Below are 24,152 nucleotides of genomic sequence, written 5' to 3'. Positions count from 1 at the left end.
AGGGAGGGAGGGAGGGAGGGAGGGAGGGAGGAAGGGAGGGAGGAAGAAAAGAAAAGAAAGAAGAAAGAAAGGGGCAGATCAATTTGTGGCTCTTTCTTGTTTAACTTGGTTTAAACTACAGAAAAGCACATCCTGTGGATAAGATACTGTCTTTTTGGGGGCTGGCCCCTGCAGTGAAATAGCTGTGTAGGTGGCATTTACACCTGCAATTTCTGTTTTATAAGGGAAATAAATTTGCCTGTTATGTGAGAAACAGTGGAAAATGAGCAGTTCTTACTGCATGCTGAGATCTCACCTTGAAGTCACGAAGGATAATGGCTAATAAAACTTTGCAGTGGGAGAGACTGAGCCCGCAGCCAGCCCTCTCCTGAGGAGCCGGCCTGGGAAGTATCTGTGCACAATGAAATGTCACTATACCTATGACAGCTCGCGAAGCATGAGGTCATGAGACAGGAGCTGCCTTCAGTGATGAAACACAACTGCAGCTTGTTTGAGTTCTTCAGCCTCTCCGAAGGCGTTGTTACATATGTAATGTGGCTCTTTTTGGCCACTGAAGGAAAGGAGAGGTGAGAACCACATTTCTGCATGCCTCATTGCCCCTGCCTTGAAGAAAGCCATAATCTCGGGGTTTATGACTGCCCCAAAGCCATTAGATTGTTTTTTAAAGATCAGAGTTTCAAAGTCTATTTTCCAAATGCATTGGCTTGCCCCACTTATATCTGAATGAATGAAAGTTACAGCATATAACAAGAATAAGCACCGTGATATTTTTCTCCTAGAATCCTAAAATAACCATATTGACAGAGTTTATATGTGGATTTTAATATTTTAAGGTTCAAATCTAAAACATCTGATTTTTAAGGATTATAAGTGGAAACAGCCTTTTGTATGAAAGTCACGTTTTTCTGGTTTTACATGAAAATGTCCTAGAGGGAACTGAGTTGGTGGAATGTGAGAGTGAGTTTTGCATATTTTTTTTATGAGGTTGTTTCTTCATTCATACAGAAGATGTGTATTGAGAATCTGTTAGGCATTACTGTGTTAGAGGAAGGATGACCAACTATTTTGCCTTCCCCATGACTGAGCAGTTTCCTGGGACACTAGTGCTGAAACTGGAATGAGTTGGTCACCCTGGTTAGAGCTGGGGCATCAGGGATCAATAAAATACGATTTGAGTAGCAATGTGATAGTTCCTTAGGAGGAGTATTTTCTCTGTTCGCTTGTGGGAACACAAAATAGGCTATTTACTGAACAATTCTGGGTGTTTTCTGACTTCAATATAAAAGCCCCTTGAATTTGGTGGTAGAGGAGATTAAGATTGTTTTCCAGAACTATTTGGCTGGGACTGAATATTGGAGTAATAATTTTTAAAGCATAACTAGTATAACAGTTTAGCTATGATTGGGGAAAAGCAAAGCAAGGAAGGAAGGAAGGAGGGAGGGAGGGAGGGGTGGGGGGAAGGAAGGAGGGAGGGAAGAGGAAAGAGAGAGAGAAAGGAAGGAAGGAAGGAAGAGAGGGAGGGAGGGAGGAAGGAAGGAAGGAAGGAAGGAAGGAAGGAAGGAAGGTAGGAAGGAAGGGAGGAAGAATAAACTGTTGTGCCAAGCTTTGGTGGACAGAATTTATAGGACACAGCCTAGGATTTTACTCCACCACCTGCTCTTAGGAAAACATTAGCACATTCATTAAAGTCCTGTGAAGAGTAATTCAGTCTTGTCAAGCTCCAAAAATCTGCGGTGTGGTAGAAGTCATTGCCATATCCTGAGCTACTTCAGCTGCTCAAGAAACTAGGTCTCATCTGTTGTGTTCAGCACTATCCTCCTGGCATCCAGATTCATACCTGTACTACAGGGGTTCAGTAAAAGTTAAATAAATGAATAAATAAGCATGCATCTTGCGATTGTATAACAATGATGCTTATTGTATATTAGAAGCTTTACACTTAACTTCTACATAACTTACGATCTCTTGAAATAGCTACTGTTTCTGTGTCCACAGTTAGCAACCTATTTGTATTAATACACAGGTTGCAAAGTTTTTTGGGCAGCATCTGACACTCTTAGAACTATGCAGGTTTATTGCTTAATCTGAGAGTTTACTTAAAAGCAGATGCAGTCTTTAGAATAATGATGCTTGTGGTTTTCGTAGGCTCTATATCACATCTGGGTCTGCCAAGAACTTGTCCACTTTCTCAGACAGGCAAATCTGTCAGGTGCCTGCCCATCCACAGAAACCGTAGCTGTGTGCATTAAGGTACAGAGACGGCTGAGGTGATGTATGGGTGGTGTCCTCCAATGAAGACTCAGTTTGGGAACTGAAGGGGAACTGTAGTACTGGTCTGTGGATCACGGTTGTGGCATTGTGTCTTGCGCCCCTTCTATCAGCTTAGTCTACCCCATGTCCACCTGCAACAACACTTGGGCCACTCAGTGCTTTCTTGCATTCCAGCCCTTTCTCCTAAGACCATGTCCTTAGGATGTGTTGGGGGCCCCTACAAAAGGATTTCCTAAGGTGTTTTTTAAAAACACAGAATCAAACTCGACCATTCTCTTACGCCACACACAAAGATAAACTCAAAATGGATGAAAGACCTCAGTGTGAGACAGGAATCCAACAAAATCCTAGAGGAGAACATAGGCAGTAACCTCTTCAACATTGGCCACAGCAACTTCTTTCAAGACAGGTCTCCAAAGGCAAGGGAAACAAATGCGAAAATAACTTTTGGGACTTCATCAAGATAAAAAGCTTCTGCACAGCAAAGGAAACAGTCAACAAAACAAAGAGGCAACCCACGGAATGGGAGAAGATTTTTGCAAATGACACTGCAGACAAAGGACTGATATCCAAGATCTATAAAGAACTTCTCAAACTCAACACCCAAAAAACAAATAATCAAGTCAAAAAATGGGCAGAAGGCATGCACAGTTCTCCAAAGAAGACATACAAATGGCTAACAGACACATGAAAAAATGTTCAACATCATTAGCCATCAGGGAAATTCAAATCAAAACCATGTTGAGATACCACCTTACACCAGTTAGAATGGCAAAAATTGACAAGGCAAGAAACAACAAATGTTGGAGAGGTTGTAGAGAAAGGGGAACCCTCATTCGTACACGGTTGGTGGGAATGCATGTTGGTATAGCCACTTTGGAAAACAGTGTGGAGGTTCCTAAAAAAAAGTTAAAAATAGAGCTACCCTATGACCCAGCAATCGCACTACTGGGTATTTACCCCAAAGATACAGATGTAGTGAGAAGAAAGGCCATATGCACCCCAATGTTCATAGCAGCAATGTCCACAATAGCCAAACTGTGGAAAGAGCCAAGATGCTCTATAATAGACGAATGGATAAAGAAGATGTGGTCCATACATACAATGGAATATTACTCAACCATCAGAAAGGATGAATACCCAACTTTTGCATCAACATGGATAGAACTGGAGAGTATTATGCTAAGTGAAATAAGACAATTATCATATGGTTTCACTTATTTGTGGAACATAAGGTATAGCATGGAGGACATAAGGAGAAGGAAGGGAAAAATGAAGAGGGGGGTAGAATTGGAGGGGGGAGACAAACCATGAGAGACTATGGACTCCGAGAAACAGACTGAAAGTTTTAGAGGGGAGGGGGGTGGGGGGATGGGTGAACCCAGTGATGGGTATTAAGGAGGGCACGTATTGCATGGAGCAATGGGTATTATTTGCAAACAATGAATCATGGATCACTACATCAAAAACTAATGATGTATTGTATGGTGACTAACACAACAATAAAAAAAAAAAAAAAAGAAAAAACCCCCACAGAATCCACATAGCGGGAAGGAAGGAAAATTAAAATAAGATGAAAACGGAGAGGGAGGCAAAGCATAAGAGATGCTGAACTCTAGGAAACAAACTGAGGGTTGCTGGAGGGGTGGTATGTGGGAGGATGGGGTAACTGCGTGTTGGGAATTAAGGAGGGCACTTGATGGAATGAGCAGTGGGTATTATATTGCAACTGATGAATCACTAAATTCTACCCCTGAAGCTAATAATATAGCATATGTTAACTAAATTGAAGTTAAATAAAACATTAAAAATGAAAACACAGAATCCAGAGCACCACTCAGACCTATTATGTGGCTTATTCTGTTTGCCTCCACCAAACTTATTCTCCACGTTTCTCTGCTTGCTCTGTACCCTGCCAGGCTGTCCCTTGCTAACTGGGTCCCTGGCTCCTAGTCTGGGTCCCTGGCTCCTAGTCAGAAGACTAGGAGCCAGGGCTTTGAGTGGGTTTGGTGAATGGGAGGCCCCAGCAGGAGATGAGAAAAGAAGAGGGGTGGGAATCAGCGTACTTCCAGGCCCTGCCCTGCTTTGTCTTACGTCTCTGTAGCACACACCTCCTCGTGGCTGCTTAGCCCCTCGTCCTGTCTGGGCCACGTCATGGAGCCAGCTCTCACTGGGCTTGGGCAACACCATCTCTGTCCTCTCCACCATTGCTTCTTCAGCTGCAGGAACAGTGATGCCATTCTGCTGTCACAGGTCTCTGGGTGCCTAAACATCCCTGTGGCCTTCTTGACCTTGTTCACACCCTCATCTTAGGCCCTTCTGCTGAGACATCTGGGATGAATTCTGTCTACGGTTGAAACCCTAGGGTGCCTGGGTGGCTCAGTCGTTAAGCGTCTGCCTTCGGCTCAGGTCATGATCCCAGGGTCCTGGGATCGAGTCCCACATCGGGCTCCCTGCTCTGCGGGGAGCCTGCTTCTCCCTCTCCCACTCCCCCTGCTTGTGTTCCTGCTCTCGCTGTCTCTCTCTGTGTCAAATAAATAAATAAAATCTTTAAAAAAAAAAAAAAAGAAACCCTAACAAATACACCTACTAAATCAGACTTATTGACAGCAGGACCCAGAAACCTGCTTTTTTCCTCCTTTGTATTGTTATTATTATTTTAGATTGTGGTAAAATCTGCATAACATAACATTTACCATTATAACTATTTTTAAGTGTTCAGTTCGGTGGCATTAAGTACATTCACATTATTGTACAACCATCACCACCATCCACCTCTAGAACTTTTCATCTTCCCAGATGGAAACTCTGTCCCCATTAAACCCTAATTTCCCATTCTCCCTCCCCCCGCCTCTGGCAACTACCCTTCTACTTTCTGTCTCTGTGAATTTGACTACTTTGGATACTTCATAGAAGTGAGATCACATGGTATTTGTCATAAGGTCCTCAAGGTTCACTCATGTTGTAGAATGTGTCAGAAGTTCCTTTGTACGTTTGCATAGTATTCCATTGTATGCGTTTACCACCTTTGGTTCGTCTATTTGTCTGTCAGGAGACACTCGGGCTGCTTCCACATTCTGGCCATGGGGACTGATGCTGCTGTGTATGTGAGTATACAAATATCTGAACCTGCTTTTTATTTATTTATTCATTTAAAAAATTTATCTCAGACAGAGAGAGAGGAGAGAGCTGGGGGTAGAGGGGTGGAGGGGCAGAGGGAGCGAGAGTCTCAAGCAGACTCCATGCTGGGTGTGTAGCTTGACATGGGACTTGATCCCACGACTCCAAGATCATGACCTGAGATGAAACCAAGAATAAGACACTCAACTGACTGCGTCATTCATGCACCCCTGAACCTGTTTTTAAATATATTACCTGGGTAATTCTTACTCCCTTTGATGTGTAAGAACCACTGCCCTTAGAACCTTGCCTATAAAAGATCTGACACCATTATTTGTATTCTTTGGCCAAAAGTTTATAAACATTAAGAAGTTACCTCTTTTAGGGCATTTTATACCTAATTATAGAATGAAACATTAATCCTCCCAGTTAATTTCAGGCACTACTGAACAGATAGGAAGATATTTTTGGAGTTTAGGGGACTTTCTCTTTGCCCTGAAATCATGTTGTCCTGAAGGTTTATCTAAGGGCAAACCCATTTTAACTTGTTGCTGATATATAGAAAGTGTTGAGTCAGAGGGGGACTAGTTAACCTCTCTGAGTTTTCTTGACATCTTTCATTATTTAGACTGCTACAAAGAATACTCTCCCAAGTCTCTCTTGGCCTGCATCACTCAGAGATACATGTCATGCTCTCTGAGGGCAGGCGTCGTGGTCTTTGAGTTAAAATCTTTGTCACCTAAAATAAATGTATGATAAGTCTGGGGGATGTTTCTGTTTGCAGGCTATTTTAGGACTTTCACTTGTGTTTTACATCCTGTCCTTCCAATAGTCCTGGAGTGTAGATATGACCTTCAGTATCATAGGGAAACTGAGTCACAGTAACTAAATTTTATACTACCAGTGAGTACCAGAGCTGGAATTCAAACCCAGATCTGATTTTAAAACCCATGTTCTTCCCATTCTTCCATGCTGCTTTTCAAGTTTTATGGTAAAACCTTTCTCCCTTAGAAAATTCTATAACAATAAGCATTGTATAGGGCTCAGTCTAGAACACTAAAATATATTCAAAGCACCAAAAAACTGTATATCATAATTTTTTGGCCTTTTAAAAATCACTGTTTATTTGTTAGAGGGTTTTTTTTTTTTCATACAAATATTTGCAACAATTCTGAATTCCCTAAAATCATTCATAGATGATAAATACCATGCTAAGAAAGTATTAAATTTGTACAAAAATACTTTATAGCTTAATATTTGTTTGTTACAAATAAAAACCTATATTTCAGTGAAAAAATTAAATTAGATGGCATTTTGTTTAGGAGGGTTTCTGGGAGCTCAATCCCCAAGACGGGATTGCTATCCTGCCCTGTAGGTTCTGCCCACATTGCCCTATATTATTACTTGCTTACCTGCCTTTGGTCCTTGCTATACCTTAAGCTCTTTGAAGGTGAGGCTCGTGTTTCCCCAGAGTCCAGCCCTCCTGCAGCAGCTTCTCAGCCCTCTCAGCATGGAAGTGTGAGAGCATGGCTATAGAGAAAGCAGTGGGGTGTGCACAGTGGGGAGGCACAGGTTTGTCCTGAGCAGGGTGGATATGGAAGGGGACAAGGGGAAATCTGGGTGTCTATTTTTTTATTGTGTGTGAGCACCTGTATGCAATGCCAGCTGTGGTGAGCATTTCCAAATAATATCTGGGCAGTCATCAACACAGACACCGGCTGTAGATTTAGCTAAGTCAGAAGGGAAAAAACATTTGCTACTTATTTATGAGAACTGACCATTTGAAATCTATGCAGTATGACAGTAATTATATATATAATATATAAGTATTATGATAATTTATATATATAATATAAAATTGTATTTTATATATAATTACAATAAGATATTATATAATTATTATATAATTATAATACTGCATAGATTTCAGATGGTCAATATATACATATGTTGTACATATGTGTACAACACATTACATATGTAAACATTACATGTGTACACACAACATATGTAATATGTTGTACATATATGTATGTATATGTAATGTATGTACATATGTAATATATATGTATATATGTTGTTGTTGTAAATTTGTTGTAAATTATACATATATTTGTTGCAAATTATATATGTGTGTGTGTATATACATATATATGTTGTTGTTGTAATTTTGGAAGCTTAGAGGGCATGGATCTCCTAACAAGAAGAGGGGTGTGGCTGAAGGCGGGTAAGAGTTTCATGAATGGAAGGGGATGGAACATTCTATGGCCAGAGGAAGGAAAGTCAGGTGAGTTGAGTAAGGAAAACATGGTGGTGGAAACTGACTTTATTCATCACCCTATAACCATGTGTTGGGTTGTCTAGGTGTGTGTGCGTGTGTGTGTGTGTATTAGAGGATCCAAAGGTATCCAACCTTTCAAGACACTCTATGACTGTGTGTTCTGAGAATAGTTGAACCTCTCCAGGCACAGGAGGGAACAGAAGAGGGAGTGTGGAAGAGAAACTGATGAAGGGCTGATTTGCCTAAATCAGCATGGCCTCAGAGGAAATTGGATTAACCCTGTAATAATTTAGGTATAACTGTAGTTCGGGGAAGAATCACTCAACACTTAATGGACTTCTTTCAGAGGAAATTCATTTTCTCTTTCTTACTATGATCCGGTAGATAAAAACATAACTCCTTTGCCATTCCCAAGGACTAGATATGGTGGCCAGGGAGTAGTCAGAAGACCTGGTGATTTTACCCCCAGACAGCTGGCAATGTCTGGAGATATTTTTCGTTGTTACAGTTTGGGGACAGTTGCTATGGGAATCTAGTGGGTAGAGGCTAGGCATGCTAATAAACAGACTTCAGTGCACAGGACAGCCCCTGCAATAAAGAATTATCCAACTCCAGGGGCACCTGGGTGGCTCAGTCGGCTGAGTGTCCAACTCTTGATCTCAGCTCAGGTCTTGATCTCAGGGTTGTGAGTTCAAGCCCTACATTGGGTTCCATGCTGTGCATGGATCCTACTTTAAAAAAAAAAAAAAAGTAATTATCCAACTCCAAATGTCCATAGTGCCAAAGTTGAGAATGTTCAAGAGGAAAAATCTGATACTCAGCAGAGGAAACAGCACTGACTTTTCCTCTATTAAGTCTGGCTGGGAAAAGTTATGGCAGTTTCCATGCGATGAGCTGTGGAGAAGTAACATAGCATGTTAGGGATAGCGTGTTGATATGCTTTTCCCCCCGGTAGAGTGTACACTTCTAAAGTGAGCTATCATTTCTCAATAGATTTCATTTAAGATGCTGAAATAAACTCTAATTGAACGCACCATCTGGAAACATTGAACTACATGGAGAAAGCAGTGGGATCAATTCACATCATCCTCCACACCCCGACTGGGTAAGTCTAAGTGTGAAATGCCTATTTACTCAAGAGTTATCACGCCGTGCATTTTGAAACACCTTTAAAGAAGCTCCGGGGGCTACATTCAACGTGGCAATCACACTCCTCTGTTGTGCATTGCATTTTAAGGGAAACTGAGGTACAGATGGTATTGTTGAGGTCATATCTCAAGGGCAGTAGTGGGTCTGGGATCATGAATTGGCTCTGTGGGTTCTTGGTTCTATGTTCTACCCATTAGCACATTTTGTTCATTACCACTGTTTCTACCACCAATGTTTCTACCACATGCAGTGTTCCGTGTAAGCTGTGCCTCTTCAAGAGAGGCAGCTATAAATCCTACTTGTGAGATTAAATGAGACAATGTATAAGAAAGTATCTCATGTAAAGTAGTTCCTCAGGAAATGTTTGTGTTCTCTGAAAGGAGCAAGCTAATGCAGTGGCGGCAATGGGGAGCAGGGGGGAAATCTTGAAATTAAATGTCACCTCCCTGCCACTCCCTCTCCTCAAACCATTTCCTAAATTGAAGCAGATGGTGATTGAAAGTGAAGAAGGTTGGCTCTGTCCCAATCTGAATGTGTTTCATGTTTGGGTAAAACAAGGGAGTAAGACAAGCGGCACCAAACTGCTGTATTTCAATGCTCCAATGACCATGGGACTAATTGCTGTGGTAACAAGAATGAGAATTTGTTCAGACTTGTTGGATCAATGGACACATTCAATTTTCTGCATGCACAGCTCAGTTCTGTTCCTGTCTCTCAATGTGCATTATAAAGAGGCAGTGGTCTGGGGAAACCTCCAGGTGGCAAGCCCTTACTCCGCAGCTCCGGGATAGCCCTTCAGCAAGGGAGAGCCTGCAGGCTGATTTCAGCCACTGCTAACTTTCTCTGTTCACCTCTAGCCTCTCTTCTATGTCCTTCTACCTATAGAGGGTTTTTTGTTTTGTTTTGTTTCAAATTCAAAATAATTTCTGATAGGCTATATAAAAATCCAACTGTGTTCCTGCTGGATGACTGAAGGAATCAAGATCTTGAAGGTGGTTAGTTAGAAAGTAAGAGAAGAGAAAGTAACTAACATATAATCTAAACCTGGATATTTTCTTTTCCTGTACAGAGAGGGACTTCAGTTTGGTTTAGGATGGACGGTCCAATCATTCTGCTGGAAGCATTTTCCTAGGCAAGAATTTTGTTATTGGATTGATTTAGGGAAGAGCCCTCGGTGTTTCATAGAGTAACATTGTCTCTAACGAAGGACTTGTGGCATTTCCTGTCTTTGAAGATAGACTTTTATGGGTTGCTCAAGTACCAATATGAACTCAATGTCAGTGTATACTCCTACATATAAAATCCATTATATAATCCTAGCCACCAATTAAGATGCTGATATAAATAAAAGTCCTTAAAGGAGATGATCTGAACAACGTTCCTGGAGTCGCAGGGAGACCAGACTAGGTTTAAGCTATGTTTACCCTGCACTCAGACATGCCTGGATGTGTTTGGGACATTTGTAGATTGTGGTCCATGAGAATTTGCTTAAATAAGAGAGACATTCATCTGGATTCTTTTGGTTGTTAATTTGAGAAGTCTAACTTTTTTAAAGGGGCTGGGGGAAAGTGTGATGACCTTTCCAGCTACTGTGAGCTTTAGGCTTGACTGGATCCAAGTGCTCAATGTTACTGAGAATTTCCGTCTCTCTCTCTCTCTTTTTAAGATTTTATTTATTTATTTGAGAGAGAAAGAGAGAGCACAAGCAGGGGGAGCGGGAGGCAGAGGGAGAAGCAGATGCGGGACCTGAGTGGAAGGCAGACAATTAACTGACTAAGGCACCCAAGTGCCCTGAGAATTTCTGTCTCTTGACAGAAGGTTTTCTGTTGGTTTTATTCTTTGACACCAAGTTAATGGCAAATTGGCTACCAGTCATATTCACAATTCTAGTTCAAACCTAGTGGAAAGAGATGGAAAAAGAGCTAATTTTCCATCCAGTAATAGAGCAAAAGTTTTGAGACTGAATTTCATTGGTGTGGTTCTCACCTCTATCACTCCACTCCCCTGAAACCATTCTACTCAAAGTCACCAGATTAGGGTGACCATACATTTCAGTTTGCCTGAGATGGTTCCTGCTCACATCTGTTGTCTGGGCATAAATATATATTTTTAAAGATTTATTTATTTATTTGAGAGAGAGAGAGAGAATGTGCGAGTGGGGGGAGAGGCAGAGGAAGAGAGAGAAAGTCTCAAGCAGACTCCCTGCTGAATGCGGAGCCCAACATAGGGCTTGATCTCATGACCCTGGTATCATGACCCAAGCTGAAACCAAGAGTCAGATGGTGGCCTGAGCCACCCTGTCTGGACATAAATATTAATAACATCCTCTTGGGGTGCCTAGGTGGCTCAGTTGGTTAAGCGACTGCCTTCGGCTCAGGTCATGATCCTGGAGTCCCGGGATCAAGTCCCGCATCGGGCTCCCTGCTCGGCAGGGAGTCTGCTTCTCCCTCTGACCCTCCTCCCTCTCATGCTCTCTGTCTCTCATTCTCTCTCTCTCAAATAAATAAATAAAATCTTAAAAAAAAATAACATCCTCTTGTAGCCATCCTCTAGGATAACCCCCAATTATCCTAGCCTCCAAGTATTCATACTCTTCTGTGGTTCCCTCCCAGACTGAGTAGGGCTGACTTGTGTAATCATTTCATCCTTGCTTTCTTGGGCCACTTGCACTGAAGGAAATCAGATTCTATGTTGTTAGGACCCTGGGGCCTCTGGCAACAACCAGCGCTAACTCACCATGTGAGTGAGCCACCTTGGAAGGAGATCTTACAGCCTCCATTAAGCCTTCAGATGACGGTAGCTCTGGCCAATATCTGAGTGCCATCTCGTGAGAGGTCCTGAGATAGAATTGTGCAGCAAAGCCACTCTAAAATTCTAGGCCCACATAAACTGTATGAAACAATAAATGTTTGCTGTTAAGTCACTAAGTTTGGGGGATAATTTGTTAAAAAGTAGTAGATTAGTAATACACATCAGCTTTCATTCCCAAAAGTGTCTCAGTTTGGAAATAAATATTTGTTCACGTAAAAATGACCTCTATACAGACAACCTTAGTCTTCCTCAGTCAATCCTTAGACTCATTTTGCTCCTTGTGTTAACAGCATTTGATATAGCTGATTATCCCCTGATATGCTTTCCTGAATGAGTCTTTGGGGCACCACATTCACTGGCTGCTTCTGCTCAGTTTTTGTTTTGTTTTGTTTTGTTTTTTTTCCCTACATGCTTACTGTTTCTTTAGTTCTGGATGTTGCTGGTCTCCAGGATCCTTCAGAAGGAGTCCTCAGACCTTTTCTCTTATCTATAATGCTTAGTGCCTATTTAATCTAACTTAGTTCCACTGATTTATATGATAAAGGCCCCCAATTTTAAATCACAAATTCAGATTTCTTCCTATACTCTAATCTTGTATATTCAGCTGCCTAATCAAAATCTACCCTGGATACTTAACAGGCATCTTGAAATCAACATGTCCATACTAAAGTTTTAACCTTACCCCACCAGCCTGCTTTTCCCTTAGACTTCCCATCCCAGTCAACTAACATCATTTCTCAAGTTACTCAGGCTAAGAAACCTGGAGTCATCCTAACTCTCTTTCCCTCCCACCTCATATCCAATATACGGTAAAATTTGAGTCCAACCGGGTTCTCCAACCTCACTGCTACTATCCTGATCCAAGTTACCATCATGTTTCACCTATATTATTTCAAAGCCCCCAAATGATCTCCCTACTTCCCCTTTGGATACCTTCAGTCTATTTGCCACATCCCAGACCAAAGAGATGGGTTGGTTGGGTTTCTTGGGTTGATTCTCAAACCCAAGTCACATCATGCCACTTTTCTTGGCACCTCCTCACAATGGCTTCTTGTGCAACTCAGAAGAAAATCCAAAGTCCTTCCCAAGGCCTACAAGACTCTATGTGATCTGACTCTTCTACTTCCTGACTTCATTTCCTCCTAATTCAGTCTGCTCCAACCACATTCTCTTCCTTGGGGTTATTTGAAAATATCAGATGCAATATTTCCTCAGGACCTTTGCACTTGTTCGTCCCTCTGCCTGTTATGTTCTTCCTCCAGATATTCTTGTGATTACCTCCTTCACTCTCTTCTGTCTCAGCTCAAAGCTCGCCTTATCAGAGTGACCCTTGCCGATCACTCTATATAAAAGGATATCCCTACCATTTCTCTGTCTGGTTACCTCACTTAGTTTTTCCTCTTTGCAATGGTCACCATCACCTGATGGATTGTAAGATGTCAGCAACATGGATGCAGGCAACTTCTAACATGGTGGGAAATGGCTCCAGTGCCTTCAGCATCCTCAGCTCATGGCAGCCTGGGCATGGTCCTCCACATCTTTAACAGGGACACTACCAGCCATAGAGCAATTTGATGGACACCATCAGAGGAGCAGTGACTCTGCCAGGGACTGACAGTACAGCTGGGTGGGTATGGCTAGTGGTAGCAATCATCTCCAAGGCAAATGGAATGGGGAAAGGAGAACAGTGGACATTGTGGGAGTCAACAGAACTGGCACTCAGAAAACAAGTCAGACAAATCCTAAGAGACTCCAGAACCTTTCACAAGGTCATCAGCTGCTTAGGGTGAGGTTCATGAATATCCTGCTTGCAGTTGTGTCCCCATATCATGACTGCTACCTATCTGTGTCTTAATAGGTATTTGTTGAATTAATCAGTGACTCTTCATGAAGAGTCCTAGGGTGGCCAGAATTCCACCAAAAATACAGGGATGGAGACCCCGCAGTATGGACATACAACTGTTTAAGTTCTAGTAAGTCCAGATTGCTTTGGTTAGGGGCATACATGTACCCTAGGAAAGTACTTATAAACTGTCCTTTCTATGTAAAATCTCTCCCTTTGTAGATCCATGAACTGTGGAATTCCAGACCTGGGGCTACTTTCACAACTCTGAAGCTAGGGGTTCTAGCTTATTTCACTGGTTACTCTTAGCCTTGAAACTTTTATTCCTTTCTCTGCTGTTGCCATTCCTGAGTTTTGCTGGCCATAGAAATAGTACAGGGCCAGCTCCTTTCTTTAAATACTGTGAAGTTGTCTGGTGTTTGCTGGGCTAGTAGTTGACTCATGCTACAGGAAATCTGGAAATTGAAGATAGAACTGGATAATTATGTCCCAGTTCTCTCAAATAAACTCCTCCCCCTTTTTCCTTATCCCTTAGCTATTTATTGTCAACAATGTGCTAAGCACTGTGTGATATATTGAGACCACAGCAATAAAAGATATCTAATTTGTTTTAAAAATTTTTAAGTAAAAAAAAAAAGACTGAACCATGATGCTTGAAGAAATACAAATTGTCAACTTAGCTTAGGCTCTGAAACATTTCCCTGCTTTTAGCCTGCATGCCTAAGGCTGGATCTTGTGATATGAGGAAGATAAGTGAATGTATAGGGAATTAGATCCTTCAAGAGGATGCCGTCCAGATGTTAGATCAAAGAGATCATGATTCATTCACCAAGGAGCTGGACTTCTGAAAGCCTATGCAAGTCTTCGTGCCTTTGAGGTTTGTTCATGACCATTAAAAACTTGGTATGTGTTATTTTGTATAAATATTGCACCACAATTTGAAAATGAAGACAGATCGAGCGATGTAATAACAGTGTCTTTTACCACTGAGCCCCACCTTTGTGAGGAGTGGTTACAAAAAAACCCCAAAAAGCAAAACAAAAGCTACAGTGAATGAGCAACAGCCCGCAGACCAGACTGCATGTTCGATGGAGCTAAATTCTGCTACTATTTCCAGAGCTTGCTGCTATTCAAAGCACTCCTTGGGTCCAACCAGGCTGCCATACTTTCTTGATTTATTTCCTTCAGCTGTTTCATTTATTGTTTTTTCTTCTTTACTGGCTGTTGTTTGAGGTGGCCTTTCTGTGCATCCACATGAGAGTTTTTTTTGCCTATATTTTCTGCTCTAAATCACAATACTTGTGATGGTGACCAGGTATCCTTTTGACAGCTTCCCAGATCTGTGTATGTCTTCACCATTTCATGTTAGAAGTAGCTGGAGAGACTATTTCTGAGGTAATATCAGGCTGAGGATCAGTAAACTATGATATGTATTGGGGCTTCTGGGTGGCTCAGATGGTTAAGCATCTGCCTTTGGCTCAGGTCATGATCCCAGGGTCCTGGGATTGAGCCCCACATCGGGCTCCTTGCTCAGCAGGGAGCCTGCTTCTCCCTCTCCCTCTGCCTCTCTCCCTGCTCATGCTCTCTCTCTCTCTCTCTGTATCTCTGTGTCTCAAGTGAATAAATAAAATCTTAAAAAAATATATGATATGTATTTAAAGCCTTAGAACTACACAGGAACATCCAGAGGGTATCATTGTGCTAGGTTTAGTTCAAAAGGTATCAGACATGGCAAGTTTATTCAGGTTTTGTGGACATCAAGTGGGTGGCCTTCACCTTTGCCATAAGAAGCTTCCTTTTCCACTGAGAGCCTCAGAAGCCCCCAGTGGGTCTGCCTACACATGGCAGGATGAATTCTTACTTCTTTGTCAATTAATGTTTTCCTGGATGATGTATTTACCTCTTGGGCTGGGTACTGTTGCATTCAGCTCATTACCTTCATTGGTGTAACATAAGTAAAATATTTTAGGGGATCAAAATATTTGAGTATGGTTATAATAAGCCTCTCCTCAAATGGACTCTCACTAAGCAGGGGAAAAACATCAGGAGACATTTCAGACTAATGTTGTTGTTGTTGTTGTTTTAATGGGTTAATTAGAATTGAATAGCAATTACATAAAGTTGAAGAATATAGGAATATTTTATGTAATAGTCATATATATTTTTCATTTTATAATATTCAGCATGTGATAAGGAAATCAGAGAAAATGTTAATTAAATTTGTGACCACTCAATTAATATAATTTGCATGTTTAAAGAGTTATTTTATATAACTTCTGTGCTTTTGCTATTTCCTAGAGTCACCATAGATTCAGTTAATAATACACAATGACTTCAATCTAACATGTTTTCAATGAATTTATGAGTTTCCTCCTTATCAAATGTTTTCTTAAATTGCTGCTCTGTTGGCAGATGCATACACTGTCCCATTCCGAGGACTAAGAGCACGCTGAGCTTAAGATTCTCTTTTTTTGTAAAGCCCCATCACTACAACATTCAAAAGATGTGTGAAAATATACAGGTAAAGCCATATATGTTGTCTTAAATGGGTAAGAAATACAAACTTCAGCAACCTGATTTTCTTTCACTTGCAAACATAAGGTGGGTAAAGAGCTCTATCTTATCTTTTTAATGACAGCATAGCTTTCTAACATGCTATAATTTATTTCAACATACTCCCATTAATTGACATTTGAGTTGTTTCCTCTTTCTTGTAATTTGCAAACAATGATACAGTTAATGTACTGGGAAATCTATGTTTGTACATTTGAACAAATATTTCTATAGGATAAATTTCTAGAATTAGAATCTTTGGCTCAAAGGAAATAGACATTAAAGCTATGATAGGTATTGCTAAAAAAGAATCATTCCTTTTAACATTCTTGCCAACTCTTAGGTATTAGAATTTTTAATCTTTGCCAATTTGATGAGTCAAAGCCATATTGTTTAAATTTGCATCTATTTGAGGGGCACTTGGGTGGCTCAGTCATTAAGTGTCCGCCTTCGGCTCAGGTCATGATCCCAGGGTCCTGTGATCGAGCCCCACATTGGGCTCCCTGCTCAGCGGGAAGCCTGCTTCTCCCTCTCCCACTCCCCCTCGTTGTGTTCCCTCTCTAGCTGTGTTTTTCTCTGTCAACTAAATAAATAAAACCTTTAAAAAATTTTGCATCTATTTGAAAACTGTTTCTTCATGAGCTTTGTTCACAATTCCATTGGCTTGCTCTTTTTCTCATTAAGTTATTTTGGTTCCTTATATATCATAAAAAGTGTGCTTTGTTACATTGTTGCAACTATCTTCATATTGATCAATTATTGGTTACAATGAAATATTTATCTATTCTACTCTATTATTAAAGTCACCTTCGCTTAACTTTCTGGGGGAACTCCTCTAATTTTCATGAGAAGTTATAATAAACACATTTGTTTTAGCATTGAGATCAAAAAGGAACAAGAACCATTGCCTAAATAGAGAATAAATGAAGAAGTATAAAGAATATTTTTTTTTAGCAAGCATGCAAAAGATGTGAAAATGTCTATAGGAATAAAAACTTGCACTTTTCCAGAAGTTTCTTGAAGTATGGAAATTCTCCAAGACCCAAAGTCTTACACATCTAATGGGGGCATTTCAGGTATGTAAGAGAGCCCACTCTGTCCTCTCTCAACATACACCATTATCAACTCCCAGGAATGTTGTGTATCATAGAAAGAACCTAGGTCATTCATACATTCTGGCTCATCATTTATCAATCATGTGACCTGGTCTCCCAGAGCCACTTCTTCATCTGTAAAATGAACATAATTATACCTGACTTATAGGGTTACTGCGATATTTAAATGCAAAATACTTATGCAGAGTAGATAATCAGTAAATACGCATGTTCCCAACCCCATAAGTTTTGTTAAGGAAAAATTATACCAAAAATATTCAGCTGTGATAGGAACATTTAAAATGCAAAGATCACCAACAAGTCAAATGTAAAGGTTCAGCTTTTTCTTGAAACACTCAGTTGCCAAAATTTTTCACACATAAGTATAACAAGATTTACTTGATTTTCTAGAATGAAATAAAACGATATTCTCTATATGAGATTTAACAGCTTCTGTGCATCTTAAATATTTAATGTCAATGTTGAAGATGATGTTTACTTGGGAAAGAACATGCTGTGTGATAAATACGATGGTCCATAACCCATGTAACTGAAATAAGAGGCCAGTCATGATCCAGGAAGTGGGCCAAGGAGCCTGTGGGTATGATAGATTCCTTGTAGGGCCACTTTCGCAAAAAGGGTCTTAAATATTTTTAGGCAGTAAGCTACTGGGGGAGGAGAAAACGGTGTCTGCAAGAAGTCATGTTGATAGTATGTACACTTGGTATCATGTAATGAAGGGGGCATTTTATCTCTGTGGTCTTCCTCCCAAAAAACCATAACCCCTATCTAATCATGAGAAAAGCATTAGACAAATCCCAATTTAATTCTACAAAATCAGTCTCCTCAAACTTCCAAGGTCATAAAAAATAAAGTCTGAGGAACTGCCTCAGCCCAGAGGAGCCTCAGGAGACATGAAGACTGAAAGCAGTATCATGTAGTGTAACATGGTATCTTGGGTGGAGATAATATCTTAGAGTGAAATGTAGTATCTTGAGCCTGGAAGAGAAATGGAGACCTAAGGCAAAAAGGAAAGAAATTGAAATAAAGTATGAACCTTAATTAATAATAATGTATCATTATTGATTCATTAATTATAACACATGTACTATGCCAATGTAAGATGTTAATAGTAGGGGAAACTAGTTGTGAGATATATAGGAATTCTCTGCATTGCTTTCACAATTTTTCTGTATATTTAAAATTGTTCTAAAATAGTAAGTTTAATTTTTTTAAGGTTTCCTTAGATTGCCATTTATTCCACTCCTGCTTGCTACCCTAAAAAGCAATCAAACTTCCTTAATAGACCTTGGGAAGAAAAGTATGCTTTCCAGAAGGCTAAAAGCCCAACTACACACACCAACATTTAATCTTCTCCAAATATGCGTCAGACACCGATCTCTCTCCACCTGGATTGCTCACTGTTTTTTGGGCCTATATCAATGAGGGAGACCAATGGATGCTCAATCAATACTTACCAATTGATAGAGTGAGTCTTCATTAAGTGAATTCTGAGTTCTGGTCAACCTAGAGTTCCTGCCATAAAATAACTATTCTCTAAGAAGTCAGCCCACAGACTGAGCCATGGGGACAACACAAGTGGTCAGCCTATAGATGTGCATGCAGCCAGTCTGCTCACACTCAGGTTCACATGCAGTGAGAAATCAGCCTGGGACATAGAGCACAAGATTCAATTATGAGAGTTTGTCTTTTAAGAGTGAACATGGCAGCTTCACTCTCCTTGCCTGCAAATTTTGGTTGGGTATGACATGGTTTTAGATATAACCAGTTCAGGCAGAAAGCACTGATTCATTTTTTTTTTTTTTAAGATTTTATCTGTTTATTTGACAGAGAGAGCACAAGCAGGGGGAGCTGCAGGCAGAGGGAGAGGGCGAAGCAGGCTCCCCGCTGAGCCAAGAGCCCAATGCAGGGCTGATCCCAGGATGCTTGGATCATACCCTGAGCCGAAGGCAGATGATTAACTGACTGAGTCACCCAGATGCCCTGGAGAAATCAATGATTCAACATTTAAAAACAAACAAACAAACAAACAAACACACATCATCTTTCAGATAATGTGCTAGGAATTTGCCACCCTTTTATTTAAATTAATGAACCAAATCATTTATCTGAGTAATTGACTAACATAAATTTGCACGTTCAAACGAATGCATACTCCAAGCCAATTTGGCATGTTATCCATCTATGCACCGTGGAGTACCGTATGGTTCGCAGAGCATATGGAATATCCAGGAATATCAAGTTCATGCCTTGTGCATGCCTGCAAGTGTATGTGTGAGTATGTATATGAGCCTGCTAGTGGATATGTATATGTGTTGGTGTGGTGGCATGTTGGTTACTAATAACATTGAATCGGAGGAAGGAAGGAGGAGAAATATCTTATATTTAATGGTCTTTCCAAATCAAAATGAAATTGTTGCTTAGTGTTTTCTTTTATGTTGGTAATGAAAATGGTGGAGGTGAGGACTGAGCGCAGACATTTCAGGTCCTGAGGATGGGGACAGAAGGAGCCCAGCAGGCCTGCCTACTCCTGTTGTTAATTAAAGTATTTTCCCATTCTCCAGGGTGTAATGCACTCTGGGCACTGAGCCCCAGAGAGACTTGTGCAGTCTAATGATCACACATTCAAATAAACACAGTCGGGGGCCACTGGGGAACAGATCGCTTCCCCCACCTCATTAACGGCTGCAACGTTTTGCAAATGTCTGAAATGCACTGGCTCCATTTCTTATGAATAATAAATATTAGTCAGGCTCCCAATTGCTCAGTGGTTTGAGGTAAGGCGGACCCCTACCTGCTCAGCTGAGACCTATACGTGGTAGGGAGTGACATTTACAGCTCAGAGCTATCTGCACTGCATTCACTATGATTCTTGCCAAAGCAGATTTCCTCTGACTTATTACACCCTTTTGTCTGAATTGCACTGTAATTCTCATTTGTTGGCACTGTTAACAAGTTTGTCTGGGTATGAAAGGTGGAGAGCTTTATAAAGCTGACTTTGAGTTGTCAGAGGGCATGTCTGCAGACACGAAAATCATCTTGAGGCTCTCATAGCCTCAGATTAAAAAGACACATTTTAAATATTCAACATCCTTCCGAACTGCTGAACTAAATTGCATATAAGTTTCCCAAATACTTCAAATTTTAGTTGAAAGAAAGCAAGGACAATTTTATTTCAGAGAGGTATATAGTCCAAAAAAATCAATGTAGGAGATAGATGACAAAAATAATGCCACCACACTTGATGGTGTTTTTAGAAGATTTTACTTCTATTTCAGTTAGGATAACACAAACACAACATAGATAAATGAGAATTATGACTTGCATTTTATTATATAATACACTTCCCAAAGTGCTATATACATATGTAAGCCTCACTTAATCTTCACAGCAGTCTACAGGAGATAGATAGTTACTATTTTTATTGTGTAAATAACAATAATTGAGGCTCAGAGAGGTTAAATGACTGGCCCCAGAACACACAGTATGGAGCAGTTTGTCCTCAAATCCAGATCTTCAGACTCCCAAGAATGTTCGCCAGGATAACCACGCTTCATACCAGAGAGCGATTTCTATATGCCAGCCTTCTGCTTCAGTGACAATTGGCCCTACATCTTTATTTTGTAAAGAAACCTTGCTAGATCTGTCACGTGGAAGGGCTTAACTCTTTTTGACACGTATTGGGCTAGTTGTGAAATAGCCGGGCTGCTCTCAGCTAAGAAGTTTAAGTTAACAAAATATCAAATTTTGCTGAGTCATTCCCGTGGTGACAGCTTGAATTGGGAATTAATTACAAAGAGTTGGGGTGGTCATAGTGATTCTACATCCGTTAATATATGAAAGACACATCAGAGGCTCTAGATGAAGGAGACAGAGACCAGAGGAGGAGGGGGGGTTCCTGTTCCACCTTCTCCTCCCTTATTTTTCTCCAAACAGTTAAAGTGGGTGAATGTGATCATGATATCTCATCTTTGTGTAGTATTTTGGTGTATAATTTTTGTGTCCAAAAAGCACTTTTATGGTTGGTGATATTATTTAAGCCTCCCCCAAACCATAACCAGTTAGTAGACATCATCCCAATTTATGGATGAAGCTGAAAATTTCTTACTTCCTTCTCCCTTCCCTACAGATTCCCTGGCTTGTCCAAGGGCACACACGGAGTGCCAGAGCAAGGGCATGAGTTCAGTGCCTCTGACTTCCAGTGTTATCCACTTCCTGCTAACACTACCTTCTCATTCGTGGCTGGGCACAGACTCCCCCAAATATACTCATATCCTGATTGCATAAAAACAGTTTATACCACTCATCTGGGCAAAGCAGATGCAAAGATTATTGCACTCATCTGTCGATAGAGGTAAGTGACCTCAATGCATCTATGTTCTCTCTGCCCCCCTGGTAGGGTTGCCTAATAAAATACAGGATGCCCAGTTACATTTGAATTACTTTTTTTAGTATAAGTATGTCTCATGACATATTTGGGATACACTTACCGTAAATAATTTATTTGTTGCTTATCTGAAATTTGAATTCATAGGAACTGGCCTTCCTATATTTTTATTTGCCAAATTGGGAAACCCTACTCCATGGGGGTCTGGACTCTGACTGCCCCTGGGCTACTTTGGACATTGGTGTCTGTTTTCTTGATATCTTTCAGGGAAATAGGAGGCATCATTAGAACAATGGCTCTTCTGGGGTCTGTCATAGGCACTCTATGAACGAGAGGATTTATAATCTTTAAAAGCCTTTAGCATAGTGTGCCATTTGATTCCCACACTGGCATTTTTTCTCCATGAGGCTTCCTCAGGGAGGGAAGGTGATGGGAGCCCTGGGTCTAAATTCCTGCCTTCAATTTCAAAATCTTATTCTTACTCATCTCAGAATGTCCTTAAGACACTCCCCAAGCAACTGTTATTGCTATGAAAGAATACTTTAATGCTTGAATATCTTTGATTACCTTCTACATTCAAACAATGACTACATTCAAAAAATGTTTCAATGTAGAACTGAATGTATGAGTAAAATTCTAAAAATGAGAATAAAATAAAAGCAAGTATAAACAGCATAAAAAGCCAGTAATAATTAGTAATAACCAATTAATGGGACTAATAAAATGAAGGTCTAGAATTTTACAATGGGTAAATAACCAGACATTTCCACTTATAATAGTTTCTTTTTGTTCTTTGCACCATTTGGTAGCATGTTTTTCTTTAACTACATTTAGACTATTCCTATTTTTTTCTGAGATAAATAAATGTATAGTTTAACTGAAATTTTGTGAAAGCAGACTTTGCTTCACTTCACACGCTTTAGTATGACTTGCACCACAATTAACAATTATTTGCAGTGCTAACAAATTCATCATCTAGAACTCTTTTTATACAATGTCTAAGCCTTTGCAAAGCTGAATTTGAATGACCAGAAGTGTAGATGTACACACACCCCCAAATCATCCTAGAGAGTTTATAGCCTGGAAAAAATGCCCATGTAAAAATCCTATTACTGCCAAACTGCTTAAGTGACTAAGTGTTATTAAACTTTCCCTCACAGGTCCTTGTCTAACAGAGAGCAAGCAGAGTTAGTGCAGGGCCAAGTTGGTGGAATATAACAGTAATGCGAAGATTCTGGAGTCAGAGGGTCTCTTTGAACACAGGACTCATCACGTGCAAGTTGTGTAACTTTGAACATGTAACTTAACCTACTCGCACCTCAGTTTCCTCATCTATACAGTGAGGATAAGAAAAGGAACTGCAGTTCTGGAGTTGTTTTGAAGATTAAATGAATTCTCATTTACAAAGGTCTCGAAAGAGTGTTTTAAACATGGTAGCTGGTATGTAAGTATATGTAGGAATGGTATATAAGTGTTTGTTAATTAAATAAAAGATATAAACATGTATGTATAAATTATTTTAAGGAGACCCAGAATCCAGTGTCACAAGGGAGATTGCTACATTCCTATGCATTTTGGTTTCTTGACCGCCTATAAAAAAGCCCTTCTAACCACATGGTAGACACAGCCAAAGATAAGGAAGGGCAAAGCACCCACCTAGACATGAAGCCTAAATGCCTCAAACTCTGGTAGAACATGAGCATATGCCACAGGCAGGGCACTGCCAACCTCCTTCACAGGCTGGCAAGTACCTGATAGGTCTCAGGATGTCCCACTCAAAGTGGACACCAGGCTGTGGTTTAGCCTTTGTCTTTCTTTCCAGACAAATGAACAGCTTCTGCACCTTCTGCAAAGGGCCGTGCTCCCAACCCCAGAGGTTACAGCAGCCCCCTCCCTGCAGGAAAGCCCTGAGACTCTGACACTTAAGGAGTCTTTGAATCCTTTCATCATTAAAGGGGGATCGATACTCCACCCATGGCTCAGACATCTTTCCAGAAATGTATTTCATGCTGTCTCATATGAGTGAGAAAGAAGTATTTACAAACTGCTGCTTCTGCTTGGGGCTAACTGTGGAATTGAAAAGTGTGTGCTTGTGTGTGTGTGTGTGTGTGTGTTTCCTTTGCATGTATTTCTGTGCTTTTCTCATCTGCCCGCATTTGGTTCTTGCCTAGTTGAGGTTCTAGTTTCCAGAAGCATCTCCCAGATTCCTCTCAAACATCTGTTCGAGTCAAACTATTGCTGTGCATGTTTAGGGAGACTCCCCTGCATGGATAGCAGGCTTTGAAGTATTCCTCAGAGAGTCTGCTCTCATCTTCGCACTGGTTCAGAACAATGGCCAGGAGCTTAGTTAAAAAGCATTAGGGGGTGGTCACAAAGCAAACAGGACCCACAGCCACAGTTTTGCTGGGAGATATATAACGATTGCAGTGCTCTGAGTCTCCTGAAAAATCGAGGAGCCAGAACCAAATACCTGGCTCCCCTCCTGAAAGAACCAACATCTGGGTGTTGTCCTAAACATAGGGAGGTGGCTTCCCCAGAAACCTGGGGAAAACCTCCTCTTACCAATGATGGCAGGACAGAGCCCAAAGAGTTCCCTTTTCAAATGCTTGGCTAACTTTTCTA

The 24,152-nt window shown here is 40.7% G+C and overlaps 1 long non-coding RNA gene across 1 annotated transcript in view; it reads left to right on the top strand.

Moving 5' to 3' along the window:
* Window positions 1–9,252, top strand: part of LOC118027271 — a 46,733-nt gene extending 37,481 nt beyond the window's left edge. The window contains exon 3 of the long non-coding RNA XR_004683785.1: window positions 8,666–9,252. This is a non-coding gene — a long non-coding RNA (uncharacterized LOC118027271). The remainder of the gene's footprint in view (window positions 1–8,665) is intronic.
* Window positions 9,253–24,152: the final 14,900 nt, after the last annotated feature.

This window comes from Mirounga leonina, unplaced genomic scaffold (assembly GCF_011800145.1).
Source record: "Mirounga leonina isolate KUSES-001 unplaced genomic scaffold, KU_Mleo_1.0 Mir_366, whole genome shotgun sequence".
NCBI classification, from domain to species: Eukaryota; Metazoa; Chordata; class Mammalia; order Carnivora; family Phocidae; genus Mirounga; species Mirounga leonina.
Note: the sequence above shows the minus strand (reverse complement) of the source record. Positions and strands in the feature narration are given on the sequence as shown.